This window comes from Rattus norvegicus, chromosome 6, assembly GCF_036323735.1.
Source record: "Rattus norvegicus strain BN/NHsdMcwi chromosome 6, GRCr8, whole genome shotgun sequence".
NCBI lineage: Eukaryota > Metazoa > Chordata > Mammalia > Rodentia > Muridae > Rattus > Rattus norvegicus.
The window spans coordinates 133,281,105-133,294,819 of record NC_086024.1 but is presented as its reverse complement, the minus strand read 5'-3'; the positions used below and the strand labels follow the sequence as shown (position 1 = coordinate 133,294,819).

General features: G+C 46.2%; 1 protein-coding gene and 1 long non-coding RNA gene across 6 annotated transcripts in view; one reads left to right on the top strand and one right to left on the bottom strand.

The window, feature by feature from the left end:
- Positions 1–3,253, top strand: part of LOC102555052 (uncharacterized) — a 54,048-nt gene extending 50,795 nt beyond the window's left edge. Inside the window, exon 5 of the long non-coding RNA XR_010052839.1 lies at positions 3,012–3,253. This is a non-coding gene — a long non-coding RNA (uncharacterized LOC102555052). The remainder of the gene's footprint in view (positions 1–3,011) is intronic.
- Evl (Enah/Vasp-like) overlaps positions 1–13,715 on the bottom strand; it is a 120,184-nt gene that overhangs the window by 63,911 nt on the left and 42,558 nt on the right. The window lies entirely within an intron of this gene.

Genomic DNA, 13,715 nt, shown 5'->3' with positions numbered 1-13,715 from the left:
AAGAGAGGGGTTGTGCCTCAGTGGATGAAGAAGGGCAGGGGAATAACAGTAGGAGCCTGTCCAATGCAGCTTAGGTGAGAGAGGAAAAGAGAAGGGTGGAGGAGAAGAGCCAAGGGAAGAAGCAGGCAGCTGACAGTGCATTTCTGACTTAGATGAATCCCTTTAACATTCTGCTGATGATTTACACTGAAGAGAGCTCACGTCACATGCTTTGTCTAATTCCATCAGCACCGCATGAAAGCAGTGGCAGACAGGCAAAGATCAGACTTGGGATTTTCTGAAGCCTATCAGAGCGAAACGTGCTGGCCAAGGGCCTAGCCCTGTGCTAAGAAGAGCATGACCCTAGGATAAACTCCACAGTACAGAGCCTCACATCAGCTCTAAGCAGGTCTATCCCTTGAATTCCCCCCACAGCTCACAGAAGCAGGACTGCAGTCTTTCTGGAAGGGACTCAGGAGATACTGCATAAACCAGAGTCAGGACCAAGCTCTCAAAGGATCATTGAACCAAGAAGTGTAAGAAGGGGTTAAAGGCATGATTAAGGGTGGGTGCTTGACACCCATGTTTTTACCAGAACTTGAATAACTTCAGGCCTGTTACATGGCCTTGGAGTATCCCTTCCCTCCTGAGAGTGACACTGCTCTAAACACAGGAGTCTGCTCTGCTCTACTTTAAATGCTCTTTTCCTAAAGCAAAGGCAACTGCTTCAAGTATGGCCCACAAAACTGTTACCAGGGAGGCAGTTGGTAGAACATAGTTTCCTAGCCTGGTTGAGAGGAAATACACTCACTGTGCAAGGAATTAACTTTCTAAAACACTGAAACCTTTTAAAAATATCAGTCAAATTTGGTTTTTCAAACAAAACTGTTAATTTGGTGCAATCTCGTGGATTATGCCCTGCGGTGTACTGAGCCCAGACTAAATTTCTCCATTTCCCAGGTCCTCAGTGTCTTTACGGTCTGGGTTTTCACCTGGGTGTGTTCACTTCCGTTACTCAACGCCACTTCCATGGATATGTGTGTATCAGCTGATGAGGTTGCTGAGAATGAACTCCCGCTCTCTGTAAGAGCAGCAAGCTTTCTTAACTGCTGACCCATACCCTCAGCTCCTCTCTTTTCAAAAAAGACTTAAAAAAAAAAAAGAAAGAAAACAAAACAAAAAGAATTTCAGACACATAGCAAAATGGAAAGGGAGGCAGAGATCTGCCCTGTATCACTGACCCCACAACTGGCATTGTCTATCCGTTTTACAATGACGGGCAAATCGCTGTATCTGTCCAAATGCAGACACTTGAGTGTACACTATCGAGAGTAAATGATGGAGTCAGGTGGGAGGAAGTGTGTGTGTTCCTTGGTTACAACTGTATACTCTACTGGGGGCTGTCTATAATGGGGAGGAGATACAAATGTGGGGGTGAGGAGAAGGAGAAATATCCATCTACCTCTCAAGGCAGGATAAATGCAGAGCACTGGAGGACGCTGCTGTGAGCCCACAGGAAGAGGACCCACACAGCAGACCTGGGAAGGAAGATAATGACTGACAGAAGCAAGGGAAGGGCTGTTAACAATTCAGGCAGGCACTGCACAATGAGCTGCTTCCAAGGTTGTTCCAGGGCAAAGCAGAAAGGGACAGAAACCAGCAAGACAAGCAGCTTGAGGTCATGGTCACACAAGAAGACAGGCAGCAGAGCAGGAAGCTCTCCAGCACCATCAGTGTAGGGGCAGGGCCTCACTGGGCAGCTACTCAGACATTCTGCTCAGTCCTTTTCTTGCCTGTCTGTGGTTTACCCATCATTTCAGTAAACCTAGATGTTTGATCCAGATCGTATGTGAGATAGTAAATTTATTTAAAGTTTCTAAGAAAATATGAAACCTCTACCGTATCAGCGAGCTGGAGAATCTGAAATGAGGACTTACGTTTCCCGCTTTTCATATGGCAAGCACTTCATCATCGTGCAACTAACAAGGCCAGCGGAAGGATGGTGAGCTGGCTGCACAGTGCACTCGCCGCTGAGCTTGATGACCCAGGGCTGAGCTTTGGGACCCATATGGTAGAAGGAGGGAACTGACTAGTACATTGCCCTCTGACTTTCATATGTACCATGGCCTGCTCCCCTGTCTAATTAACTAATTGATTAGTTAATTAAACTAGTTAGTGAACAGAAAACTGGTCAGACCTTGTCCTTGTGATATTTAATATTATCAACTTGATAGATCTAGAATCATCTGGAAGACAAGTTTCTGGCAAAGAAGGATTACTTTAATGAGGTTAATTACAGTGGGAAGACACCTTCTGAACTTGGGCAGTGCTCCCTGGGCTCTTAGACTCTGAATAAAAAGGGAAAACTGGGTGAGCAGTAGCATTCTCAACTCGGCTTCCTGATTGGACACATAGGACCTGCTGCCATGACTTCCTCCCTGGGATAGATTATATTCCCAGGTACTTTAAAGGCATAGAACCCCGTGCTCCCTTAGTCTGTGGCCACAAATAGACACTTGGTGGGACTTGCTATTTTGGTACTCAGGAGACTGAGGCAGTGAGTGGATCTGGAGCTCTAGGCCGGCCTGGGCTCTACAATGAGATCCTACCAGGATAGGTGTGGGGGAGTTATATTAAGGTAGCCAAGGAGTAAGCGCAGTAGAAGCAGGGCCAGTGTTGCCTACCAGGCTATGACAGTAGTCTACTGGGACTGAAAGCCCTGACAGCTGGGACTCCATGGCACTAAATGAGAGGAGGTGAAGGTCCACCTCACCTGACAGCTCAGGCCATGGCTTCTGCTCTTTGGGTACAGGTCAGAGAGTCTACAGCCCAACAGAACTAAGAGTTCTGCCCAGACAGGGGCAGGAAATCCTATGGGCTCAAACATGTTGCATTTGCTTTGTCTGTGTTTAGTAATTACAGTAACTTTTTAAGACTTTAGGTGTTTCTTTTCCTCACGTCTAGAGTGTGTGGTGAGGGTAGAGCCTTTTGTTTTGTTTTAAATGACAACTGGTTACTGATGTGTCTTCCAGCTGCCACAGCAGCACCCACCCACGTGTTTATACTGCTCCTGCACCTGTGGCATCCCACCCAAGAGGAAGGGCAAAGGAAGAGCCTGTCACCACAGCAGAACCAGAAGAAAGCTCTAGTCCCGTTCTGCGACTAGCCTGCAGGACATGGCCAGGTTCTGGCCCTGCGTAGGTTTGTTTCCTCACCTGCCATCAATTTCTAGCTTACTGAACATGGCGTTAATTAAATAGCATTTTAACCTACAGATCTTGGCTGAGTCAACAAAAGATACCCTCTCTGTATCACTAACATCTAACTTTGAAGGAAAAAAAAATACACTCATGTACCACATAGTGTGCTGGGAAAGTTCACAGAGTACTTCCCCCACCCTGGGGGAAGTCCCTCAGGAGACCCTGACACTTCTACTTCAAGGAAGTGAAAAGTCAAGGCTGTTCTCAAGACGGAATCTGCCAAGCCGTTCCTGCTGTTCCCAGGCTCTTCACTTTGCCAGTGCTTTCTGGGAAAGCACCTCTGGGGGCCTGGTACACACACGGCACCTCTGGGGGCCTGGTACACACACGGCACGACACCCCAGCCCAGGCTTCACAAGACAAGCTCCTAACAGCTGCTCATCATTTACAAGTGGGGCAGACAAAGGCTGTGGGAAGCACAGAGGCAGGTGGGGTAGTCCTTGAGTGAGAGAGAAGAAAGGTGACTTCGCTCTTACAGGAGGGAAGGCAGGCCTCAGTTAGAGTGAGGGTTTCTGCTAGACAGATCTTTCCTGGCCTGGGTACTAATCCTGTCCTGGAGCTGTTTATACTGCAGCTGCACCTCGCAGCCTCACATCACCACAAGTCAACTTTCTCTGGACACCAGTGTCCCTGGCAGGCGGATAGCCATCTTCCCTGCACCCTCACATGCCTCTCCTCTGTCCATGAGTGTTCTGCTGTCCTCTTCTCCCCTAGTCATGGTGGACTAGGGCTCCATCCATACAATAACAATACCCTTACCTTTTTAAAGGCCAAATACAGTCAGTCCAACTGACAAGGGCACTATCTTGTGATTTGAGGAAACACAATTGCGTCCATACTAATGCCACATAGTGCCCACCTGAGTCAGAATGATAACTTTGAAGGTGACTGTCATGGTGACCTCCTCTAGAGGTCAAAATACTGTAACTGTTTTTCATTTCTTTCCCAGTTTCAAATTACTCCAGATTCTTTACATTTAAGTGACAACATTTAACAAGAAAACAAAAACTGGGAAATTCATATAATGCCACAAAGAAAATATTTCATGGATAAGTCTGGCTTAAGTTAGGGGGTAACCGCCTAGGAAGGCACTGTCAAAGCTGCAGGGGGCACTTTCCGGGGGCTATCACTGAATCCCTCCCTCTTTCCTCTCTCTGGGCTTCTTGGGCAGGCTCTTGAACTTGCCCTCTTCCTTGAATGGGCATGATGCCATTTCTAATGGTGCGAGTCTGATTCCCACAGGGAATAGTTCATGACAGTCTGTCTTTAAATCAGTTGCCAGGATTCGAGGAATACCCGTCAGCCTGGCCAGGTCTGAGTTGAGAATCATCCCTAGAGTAGGGTTGAAGCTTAGGTTTCAGGAGTCCGAGGATGAGGTTAGATCACTAAGGACAGAATAAGAGGTTCTTACCACCCAATTCCTCCTCTAAACACAGCAGCTGTACAGAAGTAGTAGTGGCCTAAGCAGTGAATGGAGGAGCCAAACCTATTTCAGTGCCGTTTTACAGTGTTGTTAGTGCAATACTTTAATCTGTCGGAATGACCTTAAACTCACAGCACTGTCCATGTGCGGAAGGACAAGGGGCTCAGTGACCAAGGGCAGAAAACACTCGCACATCTCTCCCTGGCAGTAGAAACTGCTCTGGCGTGCAAAGGGGCAGCAGGGTTTTCCTTCTGGGTAGTCCTTCACTTGACGCAGATTTTATCATGGAGACATTAGAGTGGCTACATCAAGAAGACAACAGTAGAAATTCCTTAAAAATAGCAAAACAAACAACCAGATGGCCACATCTGAGCAGAATTTAAAAAATGAGGATGGGAAAAAGGAAGGAAGGAAGGAAGGAAGGAAGGAAGGAAGGAAGGAAGGAAGGAAGGGGAAAAGTCTAAACACTACTGAGTGAAATTTTGGAATTCTGCAAAGAAACACTTAATCCAGAGTTGTGTCAGAAAAACAAAAAGTGAACTCAGAAATCCAAAGGGGCGAGTAATACAGTGAAGCAGACAAACATGGTGTCTCATTAACTCCATTAATACACCCCCAAAATAAACCCAAGCAAAACACAAATTCAGGCTGGGTATGGTGGTGCACACCTTTAGCTCAGCACTTGGAGGGCAGAGGCAGGTGTGTTTCTGTGAGTTAAGCCTGTTCTACATACCCAGAAAGTTCTAGGAGAGCCACAGCCAGAGCTACTGAATAGAGAGACCCTGTCTTAAAAACCAAACAAACAAGGTGGGAAGGGGAGGGAGAGGAGGGAAGGAAGGAAGAAGAAAAAAGAGAAAGCCAGTCAAACAAGAAAACCTTATTTCAAATTCCAGCTCTAAAATGCCAGTTAAAGAACCTAGAGAGCTAGGAAGCAGAATTCACTCTCTTGCTTAGCAGTAAACCAGTGAGAGTCTGAGATGTCATTTAAGCTCTCTGAACTCTAGGTACCTTGAGGTAAAATGGTCACACTGGAGCCAACACTGGAATCTCAGACGGAAGGCACACCGTACTTGTTCTTCTGATTGGATGTAGAAGGATGAAGAACTATGTTTAAATACACTAGCACTTTCAGCTGAGAATAGTGCGCACACTGCTAATCCCAGCACTCAGGAGTGGAGGCAGGAGGCTAGACTTGGGTACACTGTGAGTTCAAGGTTAGTCTGGACTACTTAGGACTCTCTCACAAAGCCAAAATAAACAAACAAGGACTTTCAAAGGCCACATGAATTTTTACACTCAAACATTTTGTTGATTCCTGAACCTTTGAAAACCTACTATCACACTTCCGGTTCCCATTACTTGGATTACTTCTGCTAAGTTCCTCAGCTTTATCAAACTCCTCAAAGACCTTCACTTTTGAAAACAAGGCCTCCGAATGCAGCACATGTTCCCCTCCCTTTCACTTTTCATTCTGCTCTGCAGCAATGACTGACACGAGGCAGGAAGTTAAGAAGATAGACTAGAACACGACAGTTACTGGGAAGCCAAGCCCACCCAGCTCTGCTCAAGGGTGCGGGGATGCAAGCACACTAAGTGTTGTCTGCTGTCCCTGTCACCTTCTGCCTACTGAGAAGTTAGAGTAGATTACAAGTTACATTCCTTAAGGGTTGTAGAGGAATTCAGAAGAGACGCATACAGGGCCACGGAGGTTGGAAAAGGAGCTGAGGAAGCGTGCATACACAGGCCTGGGCTTTAGAGGACGACATTAAGAAAAAAAATAACAAAAACAGTAACAACAAAAAATCCAGATTTAGACAGGGAGCAAGGAAGATGCACAGACCCACACCTAAAGCAGGTTTCCTACTGCAGTCTTAGCCTTGTGTGGCCCAGAAGCCCAGGCTGGCCTCAGGCTGGTTATCCCGCCGCAGCCTCCCCAGTGCTGGTACTCCAAGTATACACCATCGAGCCTGCTGGTCAGGCAGGTTTCTGAGCACAAAAGCTAAACTTCTGCCAGCCCACTTCAGGAGAAAGGGCAGAAAAGACCAAGAAGGGCTTAAGTGCAGCAGACGCAAAGCTGTATCAGAAGTGAACAGTTCTGAACTTTAAATTGGGAAGGACTGTGCCCAAAGCAGCAGGACCTGTTTAACTCATTCTTGCCTGTCTTTAAAGGAAGTGGCCTTTAACTTTTCAGCCACGAGCAAACATGAGCTGACCCACACCCAGGAATCCTACCTGGTGTGTTCACATTTGAAGACCAAGGGGAACAAAATGGAAAGGTGCTAAGCACTTATCTCATGCTTGGAGGCTGCTCTGAGGTGCATCTGGGGATGAACGTCCTCTCTCCAGGAAAAGGAATTCTACTGTGTACAATGCTGCTCTGTTAGAAGATGGAGTCTTAAGATGTACTTACTTTAGTATATATGAGTACACTGTAGCTGTCTTCAGACACACCAGAGGAAAGGATCAGATCCCATTACAGAGGGTTGTGAGCCACCATGTAGTTGTTGGGAATTGAACTCAGGACCTCCAGAAGTGCTCTTAACCACTGAGCCATCGTTCCAGTCCTAAAGATGGAGTCTTATTAAGTATTTATTGTTGGCTCAGAACTTGCTGTAACCAAGCTGGCCTTAAACCTGCAGCAAATCTGCAGCAGTCTCTCAGGGCTTTGAGGAGTGGCCTACGTTTAGATTACAATATTCCCCACTCACCCCACCCCAACTGAGAACCCATACAAGGATTCTCAAGTTAAAGTCACTTTTTAAAGCTCTTCTGTTGCCCCTGTTAAGAGAAGACCCACAATCCTATCAAAGCAACAGCAATGCACTTTGCTTGACTGGTTCTCATCCCAGAATGTCCCTTTCATTAACTCTCCCTTCAATGGAACAGACTGCCCACATCGCCTGTCTCGTGCAGCCTAACAGGTCAACAGACATTCTTTATTATCAAGCTCTGAAGACAACGAGAGCTAATACAACCTCAGAGAAGGCTGACACTTGGTGTTGGTCTCTAGCCCCACTTCCCTAGCCAGAAACCCCCATAGTTCACTTGTCAACAGTGACCTAACCTCAGCCCTGGGATTCTACATGGTGACCAAGCAAAGAGCCCGGCTCTCAGCTGACTACTCACATTGTGTTTGTTTCACTTGCTCGTAAACACTGCATTTGCAATCAGGATCATCTTCCAGGGACTAATTTTTAGTGTTCTGAATCTCAACTCTCAGTGGGAAGGAAGAGATTAGAAGTGTCTGTACGTGGGGTTGGGGATTTGGCTCAGCTGTGGAGCGCTTGCCTAGCGAGCGCAAGGCCCTGGGTTTGGTCCCCAGCTCCGAAAAAAAGAAAAAAAGAAAAAAAAAAAAAAAAAAAAAAAGCACTGACTGCTCTCCCAGAGGTCCTGAGTTCAAATCCCAGCAAGCACATGGTGGCTCACAACCATCTGTAGTGGGATCTGATGCCCTCTTCTGGTGTGTCTGAAGACAGTGACAGTGTACTCATAAATAAGTCTTTTAAAAGAGAGAAAGGAGGGGGAGGGGAATAAAAACCTTGGGGTTGGGGATTTAGCTCAGCTGTAGAGCGCTTGCCTAGGAAGCGCAAGGCCCTGGGTTCAGTCCCCAGCTCCGAAAAAAAGAAAAAAGAAAAAAAAAAAGTGTCTGTGCAACGCGCTGGCTTCTTCCCTTACTTCAGTAAATTTCTAATCCAGGACAAGGGTCTGAGGAAGTGCTCTGCCCCTTTTAGTAAATGAAGACTTATTAATGTATTGGGTAGCTCCTAAATTTCAGACATCTCGGTAAATGCTTCCTTTGAGAAGTCTCATTTAAGCACATTAACTCTGGAAATAAGTAGCAGGCCTATTCAAGTCAGGGAATTAAAGCACAACAAATTTACAGTCCTTGAGGTAAAGGGCGCCCTCTGCAGGGCACAGAGAAGTCACCACAGCCTTGGGAGAGCACCCACTACACCCAGCTCATTTCTCTGCTCCCCACTCAGTTCTTAAACTCTACCATCTTCCTCAGAATTCCCATCCACCAAGCCCATGCATGCTACTGGTCTAGGGGCCCACCACTCTCCTCCAGCCCAGGCTTTGGATGTGCTCAGCGGCTCCTGAGGATAGTAAGTTCTGGAAGACATGTTTATAGTCGCCATTTTCCACTATGGTGTCTATTTAGTAGCTTTTCAGAAAATGTCAGGTGAATGGTCACTCTAAGAGCAGAGAGGACCCTTCCCCACAATCTTCCCACCTCCATAAAAGCTGCTCCCAGAGTTTGTAGAGTTTGCACAATGGGAACAACTTCTCAACTCTCCTAAGTCACTGCCAAGGGCTACATGACTCTAAGGTAGTATTCTATAATATGCAGGGACTCATACCACATCATGTCATTCCTCCAGGTAATGGGTTTTGTTCTGTCACCTCAGTTTTATTTGTTTTTAACATAAGAGAATACTAGAGGACCAGTACTGTGGTTGTTTTAAGAAGTAGCACAGAGCCAGCTAAGCACTCACTGATTGCCAAACATAGAATACAAGCAAAGCAATGCTTCACCATCCACATGAGTCCTTCTACACAGACCCCCAAAGTCTGCTCTAATAGGACAGGTAGCCAGGTGAGAATGACTTCTTGGGGTCATGGCATCTGTTTCTCCTGTAAGGACTGACCTCAGTCTCTGGGCTGCAGACCCACCACCTGCCTCTAGTTCTAGCTGGGTGAGCACACCACTAACTGTTAGTGTGGAGGCAGACTGGAGCATTCGGCTTCGCTATCCTGGCAGCTAACATGTTTGTTTTGCTTGTGGCTTCTAAGGTACTAATAAATCTGTGGCTTAGTGAAGATCATGTGTGTTTCTCTGTTCCCAGCCCCTTTCCTCACTCTCCGCTCCCTACTCTGTGCTGGTTTCCTCCAACCAGGTGCTCCTACGTGTCACCTCTAAGGACCCACATGGTTGTGAATCTGAAAAGGCTCTAAGAAATCAAAGAGTGAGCCTATGGTTTGGGACTGTGGCTTGATTCAAATTCTGTTAGCAGGTATCTAACACCTCCTGGATGAATGGTGGTCATAGGTGTTAAGATAACCTCTTGACTTGAAACACTAATGTTTCTGTACCACCAAGTCTACAGACACCAACTTGGGCATGATCGTTTTGGCCTAATCATTATGCAGAGGTGAGACACAGAGCTGTGGGAAGTAGGAAGAGTCAGTCATTCTACCCAAGAGGATCTTTTGTTCTTCCTCTGTCCTGTCTTTCCATAACCATGTGCGTTTGTGTTACAGGCACTCTGATAAATCCTGAGATCCCAAAACAGTCTCTGAAAGGCTGTACTGACTGCTAAGACCTAGGCCAATTTACAAGATGTTACTGCAGACATAAAAATATGAAACTGACTAGACCTCACTCTAGCTGCTAGGCTGACTTTATGCAAATTACCTAACCTTTCTCAAATTCTACTCTCATTTCCTTCATTCACTAGAGCCTATTACATACAATACAATACATACATACATACATACATACATAGCACTAGGGAAACAGCAATGAACAAATGACTGACATAAAATCAACATCTAGAATATGTAGATGGTCTTACCTGACAATAAAGCAAAGGAAAAAGAAGGGAAGTCCACAATGGAGGCTTTAAAAACAGATGCCAGGCAACACTCAAGTGAAGGCCTAGAGAGAAGGTGGAATGCAGGCAGCATCCTCAGGGATGAAGGTTAGTTAATGGAAATACCACAGGCTGCTATGGCTGGTGTGGCTGGAGTGGCGAAGGCCAGGAGTGCTGCTGGAGGTGAGTCTCAGCACTGCCGAGCTCCGCAGGCCACGCTGTGCCAGGCACCATGTGTGTCTGGGCTCTCCCCTTAACAAGGTAGAGTACCACAGTGACAAAGTGACTGAGATTGGGTGAGACTACAGGAACAGACAGAGGCCTGAAAGACAGCACTGCAATGGAGAGTCAGGGAAGACAGGGGCAGGCTAGCCCAGCAATGGGAGTGGCTGGGTTCACTCTGAGGGAGAGCTGACAGAATGCAAGAACAAGGGGAAAAGGTGGGCATGAATGTACTGTGGATGGGTCTAGAAAGGTTTGAGAAAGAGTGAGTTTTAAGCAGTGCTAAATGTGAAGACTTCTCAGGCTTCCTGCACTGATGTCAAGCAAGCAGCTAGAATGATGGATCCAGACTCTGCAGGCAAGGTCTGGATCATACTCTTGTATCCCACGATAAGATCCTACGTGGACTGAAGTTACTGGGAGGTACTGGCGGCATCTGTTGAGTCTCTTTTCAAGTCCAGCCCGCTTCCTCCTTAATCTCACCTGAGATAGAATTCCTCAGCACTGTGCAGCCAGCCACTGAAGTACTTGTCCACTTACCCCATGACAACAATCCTCATGTGCGACCAGCACTGGCTCTTGACATTTGCATGGGTGCTTCAAGCTTGCAAACTTCGCGTCTTCTCTCAGACTACTCATTCTAACCCACACCAACATTCCAGTAAGCGGGTAGGGAGAAATTATAACACTTCCTAAGACCAGATATAAATTAGAACCGATAAAATAAAACAAAAGAGACTCAAAATAGTAGCTTCCCATGTGACTAATACATTCAAACAGGATTTTAGATCTTGGAATTTGTGAACAGGACCTGGAAATAAATCAGAATATTGAGTACTAGGGATTCTGAGAAGCAGCGGTCTGTGAAACTTGAGGAAATTCTCCTGTACTCATGTCCCACTGTCTGTAGGAACACTAGGATTACCGGCGTGTGCTACCACACCCGTGTTTCTATGAGCTATGAGGGCTGGAACACAGGTTTACATGTGTTCAGCAAGCATTTACTTGCTAAGCTATCTCCCTAGGTCTCTAATACTTTTTTTTTAAGAAGGCAAAAACATTCCAGTATCAGAGCAAAGCAAAAATAAAATGGCCAAACACATGCCCCGTGTTCACCACACCACTAAGCTACAGCAGTCTGCCTGCTGTACTTCCACAGCAGGCAGACTGCTCTAACCCCTGGGGGATGTCTGCCCATCGTCCCCGCTCTCAGGATCCTGTAACTCTAGGTGGAGGGTGCGGGCAACAGCAATGCGCTCTGTGCCCCGGGACAGAAGGTGCTGCTGAGATGCCTCAGGGCTCCATCAGCCCAGCACTCGGCTGCTCTGTGTGTTCTTGAGGTCTAGCGCACACCACAACACAGATCTCAGGAGGGCACCATGTCAACCACACGGCTGGTTTCATCTTTATTTGTCAGAATCCTGGTTAAATAAATTGTATCAATTACTTAGTATAGCCCTACTTTAATGTCAAGCAATGTTAAGCACCAAGGAAAGAAAGTTTAAGACGGAGAGGATTCACCAAAGCTCCCAAGGTCTCACAGTCCAGTAAGTAGTGATGGCATGCAAAGATTTGTATCAAAATTAGATTCCCTTGGTTTTTGTTTTGTTTTGTTTTGTTTTGTTTTGTTTTTTTAGGTGAATGAGGGCCTTGTGTCCTCGGTGCTGGGGTGCGTATGGAGAAATGTATGTACACATGAGGCCTAAAGTACACGCAGGCACTCTGGTGGAGCTGCCCCAGGTCCTCTTCATGTAAAAGGACTGCTATGATTTGTAGTTTACATTATCCCATCTCATGCTGACAGCAGGAGAGATTTTCTTGGCAAGAGTGGCCATCCCCATTTTCCAGCTGCGGGAACTGACACTAAGAGAGGCCTAGATACTTGCTAGGCCCACAGAGATAAGACATGGCAGCAGCGGGATTACCAACCACTGCTCATCAGGACCAATATAGAGGGAGGGTGTGTGTCAAACTCACTGGTCATGGTTTAACCTCATAAGCACACACTGCTGACCTACTTGCTTGTATAGCAGGTTATGAGGATACAACAAACTCACATCAAAGATTTGGGAAGTTGGGTGTAGTGGCACAAGTCTATAATCCAAACACTTGGGAAGCAGGAACATCAGAGTTCAAGGTCATCTTGGTTACATAGCAAGTTTGAGGCCAACCTGGGTTCAACATGAGACCCTGTCTCAAAAATAAGCACCGAAGGGGGGGAGAGGTGAGAGAAGAGGGAGGGGAGTCTGCATCTGTATAGAGCATGTACAGGCTAGTTTCTTTGGACAATATCGTCTAGCAATTACTTACACAACATTTACATGTAGTTGGCACCATAAAAATAACCCAAAAGGTGTTTTTGCAGCATTCAGGAGGATGCTCCTATGTGACATGCACACATTTCTCTATGTCCTTAGGGAAGTTCTGGAACCGTCAACCTGCCAAGGGAGGGCTGAACTTGAACTGCCTTGCAGCTCCCTGCCTTTCTTTGCCTTGAACTTCTCATCTCAGTGACAGTCAAATCTATCTGCTTTCCCTAACTCAATAGATCTAAATGTCTGGTCCTTCAACCTGTAGTACCAATACCACTTGAATCATTAGAAACATTGATTCAAGTTCTAGTAAGAATATTTTATTTAAAATGCCAATAAGCTTTCTGGGATTCTAAAATCTTGAGACCACCCTAAACTAAACTGCTATATTTCTCTATAGTCCCCAAAAATGCCCTGCCACCATCTCCTAGTCACAGGTACACAGGCTCCTGAATGAAGAATGTCACTGTCTAATACATGCAGCTATATCTAGTAAGATTCTCTGTGACCACTTTGGGCAGAATCCTGAAGGAGGGAGGCCACACTCCCCATTCTGTCCACTTTTGTAACTCCATCTCCATTTTCTCAGTTAATCAGAGCAGCTGCCTTTCCAGGAAGGCTGTCTTTCTTGTCTTTGAGGTCAGAGCCTATCATAGTGAGCACAGTTTTGTTGCTCTATAGTCTTCCTTCTTAACTACAAATCCTAACAACTCTAAATTCTGCTCGAAGAGGCATGGAAGGCTGACTTTCTCCAAAGAAAATGCTAACAACAAAATCTGAGCTTCACAAAATTAGTGATTTTCTATTGCTGTGATAAGACACTATGACCAAGGCAGTTAAAGAAGAAAGAGTTTATTGGGGGCTTACAGTTTCAGAGAGTGAGTCCATGACCATCATGAGACAGACATGGCAGTGCAGCAGGACT